Raw genomic sequence first — 22,110 nt, 5'->3', positions numbered from 1 at the left:
TGGAAAACTACCGCCCATCCTACCAAGCGTCTTGATGGTTTTTACTGACGGACATTTAGCAAAACCAGCAGCTCCTCTGAGTGTCGCTGTAAACAAAAATAACACGGCAGCCAGTATGTTACAAACAAACCTCTTACGATATGTGCTCTGAAAAGAACTTTTCAAAGTATTTCCAAATCTGCTGAAGGCCCTGCAGGAAGCGAACATACAAAGATGCAGGGCGTGTGCAGAAACACCAGGTTTACCACGGGAGGGCTGCAAACTCCACCTCCCAAGGGTGATCATGAACTACAAATACATGAACTTAAAGGGGGAGGGGTGGGGGCGTGGCTCCATCAGTTAAGCATCCGACTCTTGGTTTGGGCTCAGGTCATGACCTCTCGGTTTGTGGGTTCAAGCCCCACATCATGCTGTCAGCACAGAGCCTGCTTGGGATTCTTTCTCCTTCTCTGTCTGCTCCTCCCTGCTTGGGCTCGCTCGCTCTCAAAAATAAATAAACAAACTCAAAAAAAAGAGTCATCAGAAACCTAACCAAAGCAGGAAGACTCTCGTCACTGAGCCGGCACCAGATATCCCAGGCTGCTGCAAAATACAGTAAATAAATGCATCCAGCCCAACTAATCACTTCAGGGAGTGGAAGAAAGGGCACAGGAGTCAGTGATTGACTCCCTCCAGCTTTGAAATTAAAACCTTGGCTGGGTCACCAAGATTAGTTTTAATATATGCATTTACACTTGCCTACAGTGGAAAGCCACTGTCCTGTGACAATTTCCACCCTGTTGGTTTTTTTTTTTTATTATTAAGGCAAGGAGAAAGTTGGAAAAAAAATTAATAATGAGAGCAAGTTCCAGAAATGTGTCCTGAGAACCAAGTGGGGCATAAACTTATAAACCTTTTTGTGAAGAAAAAAAACCAAAAGCCCTTTGGGCTCAAACACAATAGGGGGACTTTAAAAGCTTTTTCATTAGGCTTCCCTCAAATGCAAAACATCTGCTGCAGAGAGATACAAAGAAGTCAATATCTTCAAAAATGTTGTTTTGATAAAGAGATGCTTCTGGAGTCTGGAAAGTGTACCTCCTATCATTTGCTCTTATCTCCGAAAATTTAATAACATGACCCTGTAAATTCTCCGTTCACAAAGAAATGTGCTAATGGTATAAACCTTGGTTATTTCAAGGATGAAAAGATAGCAAAAGATGACACTGCATGAGAAAAAACACTGTTACCAAGTTTTGTTCACTTATCTCTGAACTCCTTAAAGAGAACAAAAATGATGTTTAACGATCGCTTTAGCATCACCAAGACAGGTTTTGTTCATCGCTAAGCCACACCACCCTACAGCACTACAGCACCGTGGGAATATGTCAGTATTACGGTAACAGTGGTCAGTGCCACAGTATTTAAAATTTCATGCTGCTGTAAGATCGTTTTCAAAATAGATAAAGCCTGGGGCGCCTGGGTGGCTCAGTCGGTTGAGCGTCCGACTCTGGCTCAGGTCGTGATCTCGCGGTTTGTGGGTTCGAGCCCCACGCTGGGCTCTGTGCTGACAGCTCAGAGCCTGGAGCTGCTTCGGATTCTGTGTCTCCCTCTCTCTCTCTCTCTCCCTCGCTCTCTCAAAAATAAACATTAAAGTAACCTTTAAAAAAAATAGATAAAGCCCAATAATGCACATGTTGGTTTCCGCTGGGAGTCTAATCTCATTGCTTACATATAATAAAAATGCCAGCATCTACCTGGGTTATAAAACAACAAACATATTTCTATATGTGCACGCACCCACTGATATATGTATATATGCAAATATCAAAATGTTCAAATATTAGCTGCCCTATTCTAAAATATTCTTACATATTTATCTTAAGCTTTCCCCGAAACAGTAAAAAACAATGTAACTTAAAAAATTAAATTAAATTAATTAATGGTAGAATGAGTCAGGATGGCAACAGCAACATTTTACTTCTACAAGCAATAGGTTAAAAGTTTAAAACAACTGCTGACCCAAATTCTTCATCACCTCCTTTCAGGAAATCAACCCCATCTGGAGAAGTAAGACAGTTTGACCCAGACAATATCCCACTGACAGAGGATAGCAGCCACTTTAAAGAGTGACAGACAAGAGTGACTGCCCCACGTTCCTGCTGCACATCGCACCAGTTCCCTGGGACTTTTCTTGGGCTCCTGTCAGAAACCACTGGCACCGTTCTGGTAAACAGAGACGGAGGGCTTGCAGCGGACGAAACCACACAGCAGACACAAGTCAGGTGCAGAAAAGGGCAGGTCAGTGAAGACATAACCAAGCTTACAATCTCCCTTGTCGACTCACTCTTAACTGGGAGCATCCGGCAGCCACCTGTACCCTGTGGTGCTCAGGTTGGATTGTCTACTGACAGTGTCCCCACTTCCTGAGACAAGAAAACATCAGAACACACGGGAAACATACTGTTGTTATCAGAATGCAAGAGTAGCCTCAAAGGTGTTGGGCACTGTGCTAATATCACAAAGAGCCAACATGAGGTAGGGAGGGGGGGGTTTCAGTGAGCCATCAGGAGATCAAAAATTAATAGGGGTGCCTGGATGGCTTAGTTGGTTGAATGTCCCACTTTGGCCCAGGTCATGATCTCCTGGCTCATGGGCTCGAGCCCCGTGTCGGGCCCTGTGCTGATAGCTCAGAGCCTGGAGCCTGCTTCCGATTCTGTGTCTCCTTCTCTCTTTCTGCCATTCCCCAACTCACACCGTCTCTCTCAAAAATAAATAAATATCCTTTAAAAATAATAATGATGATGTAAGTAGAAAAAGGGAAGTCTATATAAAAGCCTGATTTGATAATGAAATCCAGGCAGGAAGAATGAATAGTGTTTTAAGAATACAGTTGAGGGGCGCCTGGGTGGTGCAGTCGGTTAAGCGTCCGACTTCAGCCAGGTCACGATCTCGCGGTCTGTGAGTTCGAGCCCCGCGTCGGGCTCTGGGCTGATGGCTCAGGGCCTGGAGCCTGTTTCCGATTCTGTGTCTCCCTCTCTCTCTGCCCCTCCCCCGTTCATGCTCTGTCTCTCTCTGTCCCAAAAATAAATAAACGTTGAAAAAAAAAGAATACAGTTGAAAGACCACTGTGAATGTATGAATGTATCAAAATACCCACCTGTTGATTAACACAAAGAAACAACTAGGTGTGTGATGATACCGTGTTTCTTCTGGTAAGCATTAGTCTGTTCCTACTGTCTAATTTCTACTAGTCTTGATCCTATCTTTGACAGCAGAAAACCAGTAACAGTGTAAGGCAAGCCGACCCTGCCAAAGCAGGGGCCACAAAAGAACAGAAAGGATCAGCCAGCAGGGATCATATAATTCACCAGAAAGGCTCTGACGATTTAACGGGGACGAGCTGTCACAAAAGGAGGTTTATTCCAAAACGATAAATTAGTCAAATCTCCTAAGGGAAGAGCTAAGTGCACAGACCCAGCCCATCTCCTAATGAAACCTCCAGACAGTCGTCCCACTCAGAATCAAAGTTTTTAAACGAACATACAATTTTAGCAATAATAACTAACCAGGTCAGTAGGTCATAAGAGATACAAAATTCCAAACCTTTAAAAAAAAAACAAAAAAAACAAAAAACAAACAACTCTCTTCCTGGAAGTAAAACCAAATCTCCAAAAATCTACCATGAAAAATAGAGGCATTCACGTCGACTGACACAAAAGATAATCTCTTGATTTTGTAGAAGGGACTCACTGGGTTGGACATCAATGGTTGTGCCTGAATGGTTCTCATCAACGGAAGTGGTCCCCACACACCCAAATCCAATATCCCAATATCTGCCATGGTGGCTCACGGGAAACAAGATGCCTTCCTCCGGGGCCAGGAAAGAGTGTGAACATTGTAAAGGTTGTGGGGGCATAAGTTCCAAAATTATAGTAAGTAGTGAACCTAGAATATATAGAAGAAGAAGGATTTTCTTAAAATGTTTAATTGAAAGCATGACGTTTTACAGTAACTTAAAATATAAGGGTTAACAGTTTTATAATCACTGTGGTATTTTTGTCTGTGTTCATTAATAAGTTCAGTTAGGAAAACGGAGAATGAACTTAAATGTTCATAAACAGTTAGACACTTTTTAAATTGGCATTTAAATGTTCAGAAACTTTTCTTTGTTAAACCCACAGTGCAGTAATTAACTATGCATATCATCTCCAAGTACGTAAGGAAAGGTTGACTATTCAATGCTAAAGTAAAAGTTATTTAATAAATGCACAAAATCAGTTAAGCATTAAACCAAATAAAAACTGAGTAAAAAATAGTTCTCCCTCAAAACTCCCTGAAACATGAAAGAATCCATGAAGAACTCGGGAAGCTTCTCTTTGAAGAATAAGAGCAGCCAGATGCTGTAACTACATCCATGCTGGAAACACGCGTTCAGGGTAAAATAACTGTGCACATGTTTGGAAATACACTGATGGGCTGAAAATATTTTTTAAGATTGAAAAAGCAAGTGATTGACAATGCACAACACAAGCCTCGACAAATCTGACAACTTCATCAATGACAATCAAAAATAGCCAAAAATAGTTGAGAGAGTTAAATGTAAAATTTTAAACTATAAAACTTTTTTTAATGTTCATTTATTTTTAAGATAGAAAGAGAGACAGAGTGTGAGCGGGGGAGGGGCAGAGAGAGAGGGAGACACAGAATGTGAAGCAGGCTCCAGGCTCTGAGCCATCAGCACAGAGCCCGACACAGGGCTCGAACTCATGAACCATGAGATCATGACCTGAACCAAAGTCACACATTTAACCGACTGAGCCACCCAGGCGCCCTGAAACTGTAAGAGTTTTTGCAGAATCACAGGACAAAGTATTTATGGCCTTGGGGAAGGCGCAGTTCTTAGAACAACCCTAAAAGCATAATCCATACAAGAGAAAAATGATAAACTTCACATGACTGAAATTAAAATAGTCTGTTGTCCAAAAGACACTTTAGAAAAAAAAGAAAAGAAATAAATTCAAACCTGAAAGAACAGATCTGCAAATCACAGGTCTGAGAAAAGACTCATACCCAAGATACATATGGAAATCACAAAACTAAACATTAACATACAAAGAGCCCGGTTGTTTAAGTGGATGAAATATTCGGAGGCACCTCATCAGAGAATTAAAGATGGAAAGTAAACATACGAAAAGGGGCTCAATGTCATTAGTTATTGGGGAAGTCTGGTAAAACCCTGAGATAAGCCAGCAGAAATACAACCCCATTTACGACACCCATCAGCCCAGCCAAGCGCAGTGGGCAGACGCCGGGCCACAGGCATCTGCACGCACTGCGAGGAAGGCCGAGGTGCAGGCGGGAAGAGAGCCCGGCTGTTGTTAGAACACCGTGCGCATCCTGCATGTGAAATGAAGACCTGCTTTCACATAAAAACCTGCACATGACGTTTCCAGCAGCTTCCTTCATCATTGTCAGAAGCTGGGAACAGCTCACACATCTGTCCACACGGAACCGATCGGGACAGGAGTGCATTGACACGATGGAACATTACCCAGCAAGTGTTCCTACGTGGACTGTGGGTGCGCACGGCAGCGTGGGCGAGTCTTGGAGCCTAAGTGAACGAAGCCAGGATCAGCAGGGAACACAGTGTGGAATACACAGCATTCTGGAGAAAGCAAACATGCAGGACAGAAAAGAGGCCAGCAGGTGCATGACACAAGGGGACACAATCCTCAGAACAGAAGAGGGTTACTGCAGTACAACTGAAATAACGTCTTCACGGAAGTTTCCATCCCTTGAAAGTTCACATTAGTGAAAGCAGCATAAATCAACAGGCTGGGCACCCAACCTAAAATGCTACAAAGAAAGAAAAATGCAGAAGAGAAAGGAACAGAAATCAAATAGAAAAAAAAGGGGGGGGGGCACAACAGGGATGATCCAACAGCAAAAAGACTGGTTGGTTGAGAAATTCTGGCCAGTTACAGAGAATAAAAGAAAGAGTCTACGAATTATATCTCTTTTCAAAATTACACTACAGCTCAATTAAACTGGAATTAGAATTGTTTTTTTTTTCAACGTTTTTTTTTTTTATTTATTTTTGGGACAGAGAGAGACAGAGCATGAACGGGGGAGGGTCAGAGAGAGAGAGGGAGACACAGAATCTGAAACAGGCTCCAGGCTCTGAGCTGTCAGCACAGAGCCCGACGCGGGGCTGGAACTCACGAACCCTGAGATCATGACCTGAGCTGAAGTCGGACGCTTAACCGACTGAGCCACCCAGGCGCCCCTCTAGGTTACTTTATTTTAAGAATACAGTGCATGAGGGGTGCCTGGGTGGCTCAGTCGGTTAAGCGTCCGACTTCAGCTCAGGTCATGATCTCAGGGTTCGTGAGTTCCAGCCCCGCGTCGGGCTCTGTGCTGACAGCTCAGAGCCTGGATCCCACTGTGGATTCTGTGTCTCCCTCTCTCTCTGTCCTTCCCTGACTTGTACTCTCTCTGTCTCTGTCTCTCTCTCTCTCTCTCAAAACAAATAAACATTACAAAAAAATTTTTAAAAGAATAGAGTGCATGATACACACAAAATACAAAACACGTGTTAATCCACTGTGTTACCAGTAAGACTTCTGGTCAACAACTCACTGTCAGTTAAGTTTTGGGGGAGTCAGAAGTTATATGTGGATATTTGACTGCGTGGAGGGTTGGCAAGGGCCAACACACTGTACTACAATTCCAACAGACAAATAAAAACCATTTGTAAAAATTTAACATCCATTCAGGATTTTTTAAAGTACTTAGCAAATTAGGAACAGAAAGGGACTTTCAAAACAGTATTTTACGGTGACAAGAAACCACACAAATGTGCCCACGGACACGACTTCTTTTCACTAAAACAAGAAAATGAAAAAAAAAAGCTTAAGAAATAGATTCCAGGTGCTTAAAATCAGGTAAAAGGTATAACAGGGTACAGCTTCAGAAGATAACACGACAGAACATGCGGCTGTTCTGTGTGCATGGTGCACACACACCCCCACCTGAGCCACCCGCCCCGGAGCTGAACTCTGGGGACTCCACCCAGGACCCCCTTCCCTCTCCTTCCAGCAATGTGTCCATGTGACCAAGATCAAATGCAGGGAGGCAGTGGGGTTGGGGTTTCACGACCCTGTGCCCTCCCCGTGGACAGTGGGAAGGCAATGTTCAGGTTCCAAACAGATTTTGAGTTGTTCAAAATGGTACCAACCACCATGACTGCTACCTACAGCTCCCTTCTGACGCACGCACCTCTCTCCCTCCAGCCGGAGCAAGCAGTGGTTTCCTGGAAGCCTGCCACAAAGTGCTCCCGTGGCCCCCTTCACCGGACCCCTCAGTCACCCCACACAGGGTGCCGTCTGTCTCCCAGGCAACATTCACGGGCATAACCACTCACCAAGAAGAACGAGACCAACGGATGGACGTGAGCAAACAGGAACGTCTGCTCATTAAAATGAACTGTAGAGAATGTGGAATGACATACCCAAACTGGGAAAATAAATTTGTATCACACGTAAACGACACAAGGTTTGAGTCCAAAGTATTAAGAACTCCTTTTTTATTTATTTACTTATTTATTTTGAGGGAGGAAGAGAGAGAGAGAGAGAAGAGAGGATGTGCAACAGAAAGAGGGAGAGAGAGAGAATCCCAAGCAGGCTCCAGGCTCTGAGCTGTCAGCACAGAGCCCGATGTGGGGTTTGAACTCACAAACCGTGAGATCATGACCTGAGCCAAAACCAAGAGTCAGACGCTTAACCAACTGAGCCATCCAGGCGCCCCGAAAGCATTAAGAATTCCTAAAAAATCAGCAATATAAAGATAACCAAAAAGAGAAATTGACAAAACTCTTCAAGAAGTACTTACCTCAACAGGAAATACATATGGTCAACAAACATAAAAAACATCCAATCTCATTAGAAATCAGAAAAACAAAAGTTGAACGAGAGATCACTTCACAGCCAAAAGACTGGCAAAAATATTTCAATCTGACCATGTCACCTACTGCCGAGGACTGAGGAAACCAGCCCCTGACACAGGGCCAGCGGGACTGAGCCAACCAGTTAGCATCAGCTCACGATACTGCAAAGTCTTCCGCAGGATGGGGGCCACAGACGCGCACGCTCAGGGACCCAAGGACTCTACCTGCAGAATCCCTGTTGGAGTAACAGACCTACAAACAGTGCACATGTTCACGCAGAGGAGGAGGGAGAAACAAATCGGGCCACGTTCACATATTCACGAAACCGCGATCCCTAACAAACGAAGCACCGCCGAACTACTAATGAAAGAGAGGGAAAGACAACAATTCTGTGAATACAAACTTCAAATACTTATAAAACTAAGCAGTGTTTCCTCTGCGGAATAGGAACATTGTTAGTGAAATTCTTTTTTAAGGTGTCTTTTTAAAGGCAACAGATTACCTCTATGAGGCTCAAAGAACCAAGCCCCAGAGAGAACTTCAAATGAAATCATGAAGGGTTTTCATCATAGTTATTTTTCGTAAACAATTTTAAATGAAAAAGAATGCTACTGCCACTGCAAAAAAACGTCTTAACAACCAAAAGCCTGGCGTCAGCCCCTACATGAGAACCTAACACCAGTTAGAGGGGAGCACAGGTTTCCACCATTCTGATTTCTTTCATGATTTATCACCAGCAGGAAACATTGTTAACATCCGAACAGGTGATGCTGCAAGTTCTGCCCCTGTTCACAGCGCGATGCTAACTAGCTTCCCAGGCACCACTCAGGGAGATCAGCCGAGGCAAACGGAACTCAAGCACAGGAAGAGAAACCAGGGTGGAAAGGGGTGGGCCGCATGGCACGGTTCCTCCAGGGTTCTGAAAACCGCCCACGGCCAGCGGCTGCATCCTGGCCCGTCTGGGGACGGTCCCCTCGTGAGGTGGGCACTTAACACGTGCAAGATCAGTGCCTGGCGACCAGGTCCTCAGTGGAGACGGAAAAATCTGTTTGCGGCAACTGGGGTCTTTACCGGAATTTAAAGAGCAGGACCAGAGACGTCAGGTTTCCAGTAACGCCCAGGACATTCCTGCACAACACAGGACGCTCCTGCCTCACACCCCACTTTGAAATGTTCTGCCAGCCACTCATGAAAGTCAGTCAACCAAATGCACAATTAGCTGAGCTAGAACTTGGCTCTGCCATTAAAGAAGAAAAAAAAATACTTGTTATGATGCAGGCTCATATACATACAAGTAGGACTGCAGTTCTGTTTGAAGATTTAAGCGTCGTTTTTTGTTGTTGTTGTTTTTACTATTTTGGAAAACCGTTTCATGGTGGGTAAAACGTTAACATGGTATTAGAGCTGCCAAAACAGCTCTATTTATAGGGATTCTCCAGACATACGAGCTACCCCCATGTAGCCCTTCCCTTTAAATGTCAACTATAAATGTGCCATTAACATTTACTTGAATATAAAACAAATGCATCCATTTTCAGCACATACAAGCACCTGCTGTTTTCATTAAGTCATTGACTGTGGTCATACCTAAGCATATACTTATTAAAATACGTATGATTTTTTTATTATAAAGTATTTTCCTTTGTTTCACCTCCATATCAGAAGTGGGCATTACACCCGTATTTAATCATGTGTATAGGAAAGTTACATTAGCTACAGGTTCCTTTCCAGCATTACGAAAAGAATGCAGCGAAATGCTTATTTGGCAGCAAAAGGGAAAGCATTGAATTACTACCGGTTGGAGACCATCCTCCATCTCGTGTGGCCATGCTGCTCCTCTCTACTAACAGCTAGACTTGCCTGGATTATTAATTGTCACCAGCATGCTTACAGACACATCTTAAATACATTCCTAACAGGTTGCATACACAAAAAATATTGTATTATTCAGCTTGGTGTAGTAGAAATACGACCGATAGAATCAGGAACCTGTGCTGCGAGCGGGAGTCCAGCACAGGCACGGACAGACCCAAGAAGGCAAGGCAAGGCACTCACAGCTCTCCCTCTGGGCCATTTCTCAGCACCGTGGCTGCACCAGAGCCATCTGGGGGGCTGATGTTTCCCTCCAGGACCAAGGATAGATGTTCTGCTGCTTGAACTAAAAGTGGGGGTTCCCCAAGCTCTGTCCCCCGGGTGATACCTGAACCCAGTGCGTACGCAGCAGTCACACACACGGTACTTCAGATGTAAGTAATGAAGTCATCGCTCTGAGCCAGTAGCACCTGCCTTCTGCCAGCATCTGTGACACGCTGACAGACAACTCTTATCAGCGTGTGAGAAAGTACAAGCAAATGCCAGATCCAACCATGAGGTCCAAGCAATTTGCTTACTCTTCACAATTTCCCAATCCATAAAACGGGGAACATGCTACACAAATCATACATGTAGTGTGTCTACCACAGTGTCATGACGGAATATGAAGCCACAATCACCAAAGCGTTCCCTGCTACTTAAAATAATGCTTCTGGGACGCCTGGGCAGTTCAGTCAGTTAAGCATCCGGCTTTGGTTCAGATCACAATCTCACAGTTCATGGGTTCAAGCCCTGCGTCGGGCTCTGTGCTGACAGCTCAGAGCCTGGCAACTGCTTCAGATTCTGTGTTTCCCTCACTCCCTGCCCCTCCCCCACTCATGCTCTCTGTCTCTCAAAAATACATAAACATTAAAAAAATAATGCTTCTGGGGCGCCTGGGTGGCGCAGTCGGTTAAGCGTCCGACTTCAGCCAGGTCACGATCTCGCGGTCCGTGAGTTCGAGCCCCGCGTCGGGCTCTGGGCTGATGGCTCGGAGCCTGGAGCTTGTTTCCAATTCTGTGTCTCCCTCTCTCTCTGCCCCTCCCCCGTTCATGCTCTGTCTCTCTCTGTCCCAAAAATAAATAAACGTTGGAAAAAAAAAATTTAAAAAAAAAATAATAATAATGCTTCTAATTTGGAAGCAGGACTTTTCAGAGTAAATTCACACATCATTTGTCAGATCAACTCTAGAATGGGAGCAAATACAAATGAGGAAAGTGAAAAAAAAAAAAAAAAAAGGGTTAGAAGACAACCCAGGAGGTCATCTTAGGACCTTGGAGTACAAAAACACTTCTTAAACAGCATAAAAAATAATGCTAGCTTACCAAAAAAGATAATTTAATTGTATTAAAATTGCAAATGACTTAATATATTATTCAGAAAGTGAAAATCACAATGGCCAAAAAAATGGAATCAAAGATAGATTTACAGAATATATAAACTATTACTACATAAATTTTCTAAAAACCTAAAGACAACTCATTAGAAAAATGGGTAGAACATTTGAATAAGCGTCTTGAAAACGAGTCAAACAGCCAAAAAACATATATAAAGGTGCTAAACTTCATTAGTCATCAAAGAATGCAAATTAAAATTATAATAAAGTACCATCATAAGCTCCCCAGGATGCCTGAAATGAAAAGCACAGAAAATACTGAGTTGGCTAAAATAAGAAGCAGGAATTACCAAATCCTGCTGACGGAAGTATTAGCTGGTAAAACCACCTTGGAAAACTGGAATTTGCTATTCAACCTGAACACAGGCAAACCTAGGAACTGGCCCATTCCAGGAATGCACCAAAGAAATGCACACATATGTTCACCCGGCAATAAACAAAACAATGCTCAACGCAGCACTACCCATAACAGACAAAACCTGTAAGCCAACCAGTATCCACCAACAAGAGAATGAGGAAATAAGTAGTGAAAAAGTCACACGATAGAAAACTATACAGCAATGAGGGTAAGCAGCCTTGAATTAATACAACACAGCTAAATGTTAAGTGGGGAAAAGCAAATAAAACAGAAAATATTCTAGATTTATCGTAGGAACGAAAACTTGGTTTAATATCCAGAATTAAATAATGTAACACACCATATCAAGAGAATAAAGGACCAAAACACATGATCATCTCAATGGACAGATGACAAAATTCAACATTCTTCATGTTAAAAACACTGAACTGGGGCTCCTGGGGAGCTCAGTCGGTTAAGTGTCTGACTTCAGCTCAGGTCATGATGTCACAGTTCATGAATTTAAGCCCCACGTTGGGCTCTGTGCTGACAGCTCAGAGCCTGGAGCCTGCTTCAGATTCTGAGTCTCCCTTTCTCTCTCTGCCCCTCCTCTGTTTGCACGCTGTCTCTCTCTCTCAAAAATAAATAAACATTAAAAAAATTAAAAAAAACAACAACAGTGAACAAACTAGACATAGAAGGTAATTCCCTCAACCTGATAAAGGGAAGTTATGAAAACTCAAAAGACTGACTGCTTTCCCCCTTAGATCAAGAACAAGGTAAGTCTGTTCTCACCACTTCCATTCAACCAGGACAATTAACTAAGCAAAAGATACAACAAATATACAAATTGGAAAGGAAGAAGTGAAATTACCTGTCAGTGGGTGACACAATTTCTACAAAAAGAAAAGCCTAAGAAATCCATTTTTTAAAATGTTAGGATGGGGCACCTGGGTGTCTCACTCAGTCGGTTAAGCCTCGGACTTTCGCTCAGGTCATGATCTCACAGTTCGTGAGTTCAAGCCCTGCATCAGGCTCTGTGCAACAGCTCAGACCCTGGAGCCTGCTTTGGATTCTGTGTGTCCCTCTCTCTCTGTCCCTCCTCCGTTCATGCTGTCTCTCAAAACAAAATAAACATTTTTTTTTTAAACTTAGAATGAGTTTAGTACATTACAGGATATAAGATAAATCAACAAAAATCAATTGTATTTCTGTATACTTGTAACAAACAGTTAAATAAAATCAAGAAAACTCTATAATGGCATCTAAAAGAATAAAACACTTTGGAATAAAGTTAATAAAAGAGGTGCAAAACTTACAGTGAAAACTGTATGACATTGTTGAAAAAAACAAGAATCTAAATCGACAGAAAGGCATCTCATGTTCACAGATCAGAAGACCTAATATTTACAATATGGAAATGGATGTACATTTTGAATGGCATCACTGTCAAAATCTCAGATGACACCTTTGCAAAAACCGATAAACTGATCCTAAAATTCGTATGGAGTTACACAGGACTCTGAACAGCCAATCTTGGGACTGAACAAAGCTGAAAGACTCACATATCTAATTTTAAAACTTACTACAAAGCCCTATGAAGTACCCAAAACAGTGCGAAGCTGCCATAAGAGAGACTTATAGATGAATAGAATAAAATTGAGAATCCAGAAACAAAGCCATATATTCAGGGTCAACTGATTCTCAACCAAGGTTCTAAGACGATTCAGCGAGGAAAAATAGTCTTTTCAACAAATGGGGACACGTGGATCTCCACATGTCAAAGAATAAGGTTACCCTTGTACAACATACAAAAATTAATTCAAAATGGATCTAAGACCTAAAAGCAGAAGTAAACAAAATATAAACCTCCTACAAGAAAACACAGACAAATCTTCATGGCCTCAACTAGGCAACGTTTTCTTAAATACAACACCAAGAGCAGAAGTAATGAAAGAAGAAAACAAATAAACTGGGCATCATCAAAATAAGAACTCCTGTGGTTCAAAGAGCATATCAAGAAAGTGAAAAAGATAATTCACAGAACAAGGTAAAAATCTGCAAACCATGAATCTGATAAGGAACTTGTTTCCAAAATATATAAAGAGCTCCTTCACCTCAAAAAGAAACAACCTAGTTTAAAAACAGGCAAAGGATGTAAATATTTTACCAAACAAGACACACAAACAACCACCAAGCACATGGAAAGATGCTCGACCTCGTTAGCCATCAGAAAGCCACAGATGTGGGGCGTCTGGGGGGGCTCAGTCAATTAAGCATCTGAACTTCAACTCAGGCCATGATCTAGAGGTGAGTTCGAGCCCCGCATCGGGCTCTGTGCTGACAGCTGGAGCCTGCTTCAGATTCTGTGTCTCCCTCCCCCACTCACTCGCTCTCTCTCTTAAAAATAAATATTAAAAAAAATTTTTTTAAGAAAAAAAAAAAACACAGATGGGAACAACAAGGAGATAAGTGTGACAGGGATGTAGAGGAATGGGAACCCGCACACCCAATGGCTGGAATGTAAAATGATGCTGCACTTTGGAAACCAGTGTGGAAGCCCCTCAGCGTGTGTAGTTCCCCACGATCCAGCAAATCCACAGTTAGGTGCACACCCAAGAGAGTAACGATGCACATCCACACAAAAACACTCCACACAAATGTCGGCAGAATTACTCAGAATAGCCAAAAGGTGTATACCCGCCTAAAGCTTAGCGACTCGTGACTGGATACATGAAACCTGGTCAGCCGTACAACTGAACGGCATCCCGTCATGAACACAAAGGAAACGCACGCTGCCAAGTGGGTAAACCCCGACAGCACCGTGCTAAGTAGAAGGCGGACACAAAGACCACGTCTCCTAGAATCACCTTCGTATCAAAAGTCCAGAAGGCACATCAGTGAGCGGGAGGACGGGAGGGGGGCGGGAGGGGGACGGCTAAGGGGCGTGCCGTTTCTTCTCTGGGTAATGGAAGGGTTCTGAAGTTGACTGTGGTGACGCGCCACATCTCCATGAATATACTAAAAGCCAGTGACCTGTGGCCTTTAAAGAGGCTCATTGTGTGGGATGCGAAATCGATCTGAACCGAGTTGAACTGAATCACTCGTGATTCCGGGCACGTGAAGGTCACACAGAAACAACACTCTTGTATGCTGTTGGCAGTCAGCCCAATGGTGGCCGTCGGTGGGAGAGGAAGAGTGTAACGTCGGCACCGAGGAAGGGGCTCGAGGGAGCCTCGTGCGCTCTGGGAATATTCCACTTGCCGAGGCAGTTGCTGATCAGAAGGGCTCATTCCCTTCACGAAAATTCAGGGACCTGTAAACTTAAGAATGTACAATTTTCTGAAGATACACTGTACTTCCATCAAAGGTTCCTTTTTAGAAAGGTAAGCAGACTCAGACAAGGGCCAGCCCTGTCACTTCTACTGAATTCCTCTTCCTGACCTCTGGATGCACCTCCTTCTAATTCACTGATCTCCGTGGACAAGCCAAAGATGCCTGAGCATCCAAGCTGCACCACAAAGTGACAAAAAACTTTAAACAAATGAGAAATATGGATGAATACTCAGCATCAAATACCTACATCAACTGGAACCCATAACTGTCAAACCCTCTTTAAAGTCATTTGGATCTGACGTACCGAAACCCATTACCAAAGTTTTAAGACATTGCCTCCACCAAATAATCCACTAAAATAGGTCTAAAACAATCCAGGTAAAAATCAATGTTTAAATATATTTTTAAAATAAAGTTCCAGATATTGAAAGGTCTTATTTGTTTTTAAAAGAACACATATGAAAGACATACAGACATTATACCACAAGGATATAAGGGACTGGAAATATCACAAGGCTACTGGGTTTTAAAGCTTCCATATGAAAATGCGTTAATGCCCTGTTACAAACAGATGTGTGGGAAACACAGCAGCATACTTTTCACCATGCCCCAAATCCCCACACCAAAAGAAACAAAGTAACAAGTTAGCCAACAGGCACTCATGAACACCATTTGCAAGGAAACTGCATGAGGAGGCAGCCCCAAGAAGCACAAAACTCAAATAGGGAAAAGCACCGATGCTGAGAGGAGCCGCATGGCACCAGGGATGCAGGGACAGGAAGCCAGGCCAGTGGGCACTCCCTGCACACATAGGGGGCCAGCCCAGGCACAGGGGCACCCCCTGCAAACGTGGCAGGTCAATCTGGGCACAGGGGCACTCCCTACAAATGTGGGGGGCCAGCTGGGCACAGGGATGCTCCCTGCTGATATGGGGGGGCCAACCCAGGCACAGGGACACTCCCTGCTAACGTGGGGTTCCAGCCCAGGCACAGGGGCACTCCCTGCTAATGTGGGGGGCCAGCCCAGGCACAGGGGCACTCCCTGCTAATGTGGGGGGCCAGCCCTAACACACAGCCACTGCAACAGAAGGGATCCACCCAACCCCAACAGCCAGGGAGCAGGGGGTCTCAGGGCACAGCCCCTACACTCCAGAGACTGGTCCGCAGAACCTCCCCTCCGGGACAGGGCCCCACAATCAACACTGAGCAGGATGGGGAAACTGAGGCTAAGGGAAGAGAAGGTACAGATCAAATTGGGGAACGGAAACAGAGCCAAGAAACCTCAGAAATCACGCTGTTGTATTTTTAACTCCACATGCAAACAACAGCAGGCAGAGCTCATGGGGTGAGAAAAGCCTCCTTCAGATGCTCAGCAAAAGCCAGGTGACAAAAATGAGCAGTGGAAAAGCATCAAGGTCAGGCCCGACAACGTTATTGTAAGAGGCAAAGGAGCAGTATCTCAATAAAACTGAAAAAATAATTGGTTTTTTTTAAAAAGGAACAGAATGACACCCCCACACAATGACAGCACCAGAAACGCAGGCCCACAAAGTAATTCAAACCCACCACCCACTATGCTAAACACGTTATAACCCATTAAGAAAGTGATATGACACATAAAAGAGCAGGCAAATCAAAATTAGAAGAACTTAGGAATGAGGAGACAGAAATACATGATAGTTCATTTCAGAAAACCATGAATCTAGAAACAAGAATAAATAAACATAATAAATGATGCATTGAGAGAGGTGGGAAGAAAAGGAAACTTTAAAACAAAAAGGGAGTTCCAAATATTAAAGGCAGGCAAAGAAAATGCAAAAAAAAGGGACAACGGAAGTCTGCAAAAATGAAAATTAAAGCCATGGAACAGACATAATTCATGAAAAGTTTACTGAATTTAACCAAAAAACGGGTTTGGCTACATATTGAAAGAACCAGAGAAACCGACTCAGAACAGCTAATGCCATGATATATAATTCCATCGTGGAACACTGACAACACTAAAGCCCTCTGGCATCTGGACAGAAAGATAAGAGACTTGGAAAGGAAAGAAGCTTCTGGGCCAGCGGCCTCCACAACAGCACCACCAGTGGAGGAAAGTGGAATAACACTGTAACACCTCTGGGGAAAAAGTAAACATGCCCACTTTTATCTCCAGCAAAACTGCCCTCCGGGTATAAAGGACTCAGGAAAACTGGTAGCGACACAGACTAGCTCAAGGATTGTAGTTTCCGCGAGCTTCCTGCTGGACAACGTGCTGCAGGAAATCACGACCGGAGAGAGTGAGGCAAAGACAGGCAGCCAGAAGTAGCACGTGACGCGGAGAACAAAGACGGAAGGAGGGTGGGAAGAATACACTGTTTAATGGACAGGTGTGCCGACAACACTCGTCATCTAAAATGGAGAAAAGTGAGGGCTTATGAAAAAGACTTTCAGTGGTGTCTGGCAGTCATGATGGCGGTGGTATTCACCTTGTTGTTTTAATACTGCTGTATGTACGGCATGAGGTAGAGTAGATACTGAATTATAGGTTATTCTAACTGTCATCTCCTGTGCTCTTGGAAATCAGGACTCTCGGCACGGAAGAAAACAGATACGTGTGCAATACAGAAGAGGCGTAGTAAAAATTCCAGAGTCCTGAACTTGAATTTTAAGTCTCAGCATGAATACACAGGGAGTCTATCATTACAACTTAACACATCCGTCCTAGCTTTGCCCCTACAAACCTGAAACGACTAACCTGTAGCAACAGGCATCCTGAGAAGACAGTAGTCTCGAAATGCCACTTTCCCTAAAAAAAAAAGACTCCTTAGACACTGGCTAATTCCAAGTCTGGGACAGAAAAGGGACAGCATGAACATCTGTCAAAGACTACAGAATTAGGTATTTACCCAGAGAATGCAAGGACACTAATTCCAAGGGGCACATGCACCCCTGTGTATACAGCAGCACTTTCAACAACAGCCAAACTCTGGAGAGAATCCAAATGCCCATCGACTGATGAGTGGATAAAGACGATGTGCTGTATATACCACGTATGTATATACAACGGAATATTACTCAGCCATCAAAAAGAATGAAATCCTGCCATTTGCCAGGACATGGATGGATCCAGAAACTATAAGGCTAAGCAAAATAATCAAAAAAAAGACAAATACCATCTGATTTCACTCCTATGTGGAAATTAAGAAACAAAACAAATGAGCAAAGGGAAAATAGAGAGAGAGGCAAATCAAGAAACAGACTCTTAACTGTACAGAACATACCAATGGTCACCAGACAGGAGGTTGATGGGGGAGGATAGATGATGGAGGTGAAGGGTGCCCCTGTGAGGAGCACCGGGTATGGTGTGGACAGGCAGAATCACTATATCGCACACCTAATATTACACTGTTAACTGGAATTTAAATAAAATTTAATTTTATTAAATAAAAATTAAATTAAACTAATATCACACTGTTAACTGGAATTTAAATACAAAGTTAAAGATACAGACTCTGGAGTCGTGTCAAAGGGCTCACAGCCCAACCTGAAGAGGTCCCACTCACCCCAGCCAAAGACGGGGGAGTCCAAGCATCTCTAAACCACCACAACAACTGAAACACATGACATGTATTTAATCCGTGACTTTATAACATTTCTTAAATGCAAGTTAGTTAACATACAGTGTAGTCCTGGTTTCAGGAGCAGAACCTGGTGTTTCATCATTACATACGACCCCCGGTGCCCATCCCCACAAGTGCCCTCTCCGTGCCCAACCATCACCCAGCTAGCCCGGGCGTGGGATCCAGGCTGCAGGACAGAGTCTGGGTTGAAGGGCCCCAGAAGAGATGTGTAAGAGAGACACAGAGACTTCTCGAGGGAGAACAGGCCAGGGCTCCACTGCAGAGTGCAGGACGCACAAGTGGAGGCTGACCTGAGGGACAAAGGAGACAAGCTTACAAGTCAGGACAGTGGTCACTGTGGGCAGAAGGCATGTCACGGAACAAGGAACACAGCAGAGGCCAGAACATCCTGGTAATTGTCTCCATAGGGTAATTCTTCAAACCATATTTCTGCATGTTTATCTTCTGTAGCCTTCACTTTGCCTCTGTCGTTCTGTTGACAGCGTGGTTCCGACAACTTCCTGATCGTTAGGCCATCAGTGGGCCTCAAAGCTTTATTGACATACAACCACATGCACTTCCTATCATACCATCGAAGAGGACAAAGTCTGCACAAGGCCAGTGAAGGGAATGTGAGCTTTCCCAGTGACCCCAGGGCTGCGTACATCATGGCTGGGCATTTCTCAGCAGCCGACGAGAGAACGAACCCCAGCTACTGCTCGACCTAACAGCAGCACCAGCCAGCGGCCCGCTCCTGCTCGGGAAACTCAGCAGCCGCGACCACGGCCCCTCCAGCAGTGGCCCCCATCGCCGCTGTGCAGACAAGACCCTGCTCCCTCTTGCTGACAGTGTTTCATGGCTGTTCTTCCAGGTTGTAAGTGGTCCCTCAGTGCTCACCCCAACTGTGACAGCTAAATACAATGGGTCAACAGATATAGATTTTCTTCTTTTACCTTAAGCTTATCAAACACTGTATATTACAAATTAAATGAAATTCCCAAAGATCTCTATTTCATTCGTGTGCAGTGGTTCACAACCCTCTTTTTTTTCAAGTTCATTTATTTACTTTGAGAGAGAGACAGAGAGCGAGCATGAGAAGGGAAAAGGCAGAGGGAGGGAGAGACAGAATCCCAAGCAGGTCTGAGCTATCAGCACAGAGCCGACACAGGGCTCAAACCTACAAACCACGAGATCCTGACCTGAGCTGAAATCAAGAGTTGGACGCTCAACCAACTGAGCCACCCAGGCACCCCCGGCTCTAGAATTTTCAAGGAGGTATCAAACATGCGGATGCCGGGGCCCCACCCCACGACAGGTGAACCAGAATCTGTGAGTTATCCTGCCCTCACCACGAGACTCCTGAACACGGTTAGGGTTGAGCGTCACCAACGCAGATTCGGGACCACTTTTCCTATTAGAAAATCAGCAACTACTATAAAGAGCCATAATTAACATCAGACTTTAGCTGGACGTCAGGGCCTCTGCACTTTATTTGGGGGGAGACACAGGGAAGAAGTGCAGGAGGAGGAGGACAAGGAGACGTGACTGTGAGTGTAGCCTAGACTCTACTGAGTATGTCTGGGATCCCTCCAGGGGCCTGCATGCGGCTGGCTGTTTCCATCACCCGCCACAACACCATCTCTACGTGAGGGAAGCTCTCCTAACACATGTGCAACACACACACACACACACACACACACACACACACACACACACACACACACTGAATTCCCACGGTGTATGTGGCTCTTCTCCGGCAGGGGAAGGAAGGCATACCAGGGGGACGTGGCTCAACCTCAAGCCAACCAAGCAAGTAAAACTCCGTTGCACAGCGCCATGTTCTCAGGGGGAGTGATGATAAACACGTGGCATGCATCTTGCAGGAAGGACCCTCAGATATTTAAATATTACATTCTCCAGTGTTTTCATGGAGTTTGAGTTTGTAGTCTTGGTCGAAACTGGTGTTTAATAAATTCAATGAGAAGATTTATGGCGTGTCAGGCGCCAGGGAGAGTGCCAAGGATACAAACACAATCAAGTCCAACTGTTGTCTTCGATGAGCCCGCCCTCTCATTCTGCGGGAACCCTGGTTCCAAGGGAGCGACGGAGCGACCCCAGGACAAGCTGGTAGAGCTTCAAGGGAAGGTGTCAAAACTTGGAAGCAGCAGCTGGTTCCACAGCGCTCGACAGCATTACAGGAGCCCTACAAACACTGTAGGCTCACGGCCTCCACTCCCCTGACAGCACCCCCATCTCACAGCCACAAACACACGGCAGACAGGGAGCTGGGGGTTCCTGGAGCTCACACGTACACGTTCGCTCTCGGGTTAACTGAGCCCCACACAGGCCCGATTCCTCCCCCATGACTCAGAGGAGTCCCTCGGGCACCTGCTGCCTCAGTGCCCATGGGAGCACATGGCCCGGGCACGGCTGGTGAAGGCCCCTCACAGGGACTCCCCCAGGGTCCCCTCCCCACACACTGCAGATGAACCTCCCAGCAAGAGGCCTGGAAACACAGCCCACGTGTCCGCGTGTCTGTCTGCACGTCTGCCGTCTGCACTGAGCTCCAGGCAGGACATTAATCAAAGTATATTCAGGGCAAAGGCCTAATCCAAAGTCTCTTTAGTGACGCCACCCACCATCTACACTCCAGCAAACACATTTACCAGTCCAAACAGCAACCTACGGTGACTGACCGGAGGCCAGACCCCTCACAAGTGGAAACTTCACAACTGTTATCATTCCCAACGACGTGACAGGTCACAAGACCCATCTCAGGATGCCGATGGCTCTGCTGTGAGCAGCAGGACCGAGGGACGGGCATGTCGCACGCTGGCCACCCCACAGGAAAGACAGGCGAGGCAGAGGCCATCCGTCTGCCTCGAGGACTGTGGGTTCCAGGAGCATGAGCACCATGGCATCTAGCTGTGAACGCGAGCCGTGTCAAATGACCACAGGGCCGGGCTCCTGCCGTGTGTTCCATTTCCTCCCAGTTAGTGTCTGTGGGGTAACTGTGTCTAAATTTAAGACCAGAGAGAAAAGTTCTTAAGAACAACACAGCTGTTGTGTTACTGGTCTGTTCTGTTGTTACAGATGGTTCTTTAAATCTAGGTGTTTATTTTCTTATGTAAGTACAGACGTATTCGTCCTGCTGGAGACAGAGTCGTCAGAGGAAGGAAACGTGTCCCGAACAAAACGAGAGCAGGTCTGTGGCTAATACACTCACGCGGGAAGTGCATAAACATCGCATGTGAGCACCGTGCACCAGAACGAGTCTGGGGCGTCCTGTGCAGAAGTCGGCCTGTCACAGGGACCGGCTGGCACAGAGAGGAGTGTGTGCAAGCCACAACCACAAACGTGCTGATCATCTTATCATTCTCTAAGCATCTGAAGAATCTGGCGACTCGACCAAGCATGGAGACAGGAGTTCTCAGTCCAAGCTCACACACGGCAAACCCAAAGTTCCTGGGAAGAACTGGCACCGACCACATCCGGAAATCATACCAAATGACTCCCCAGGAGGAGCCATGGCTTTCTTAGCCGTGCGGGCCAGAAAATGCCCTCTGCCTGCTGCAGGGTCTCGGGGAGGCAGATGTGAGCACGCGGCTCTACGTCACTCATGTGACAGACACACGGGGAGAAGGCAGTGGGGAGGGGACGCA

The 22,110-nt window shown here is 45.1% G+C and overlaps 1 protein-coding gene and 1 non-coding gene across 6 annotated transcripts in view; one reads left to right on the top strand and one right to left on the bottom strand.

The window, feature by feature from the left end:
• Window positions 1-22,110, bottom strand: part of DLGAP2 (DLG associated protein 2) — a 781,526-nt gene that overhangs the window by 650,396 nt on the left and 109,020 nt on the right. The window lies entirely within an intron of this gene.
• On the top strand, window positions 1,454-1,538 carry TRNAQ-CUG (transfer RNA glutamine (anticodon CUG)). Its single transcript has one exon. It is a non-coding gene; the product is annotated as a tRNA-Gln (tRNA).

The sequence above is a fragment of the Puma concolor genome, chromosome B1 (assembly GCF_028749965.1).
Source record: "Puma concolor isolate L17-30 chromosome B1, mPumCon1.1.hap2, whole genome shotgun sequence".
In the NCBI taxonomy this organism is placed as follows: Eukaryota; Metazoa; Chordata; class Mammalia; order Carnivora; family Felidae; genus Puma; species Puma concolor.
This window is presented reverse-complemented; position numbering and strand designations above follow the sequence as displayed.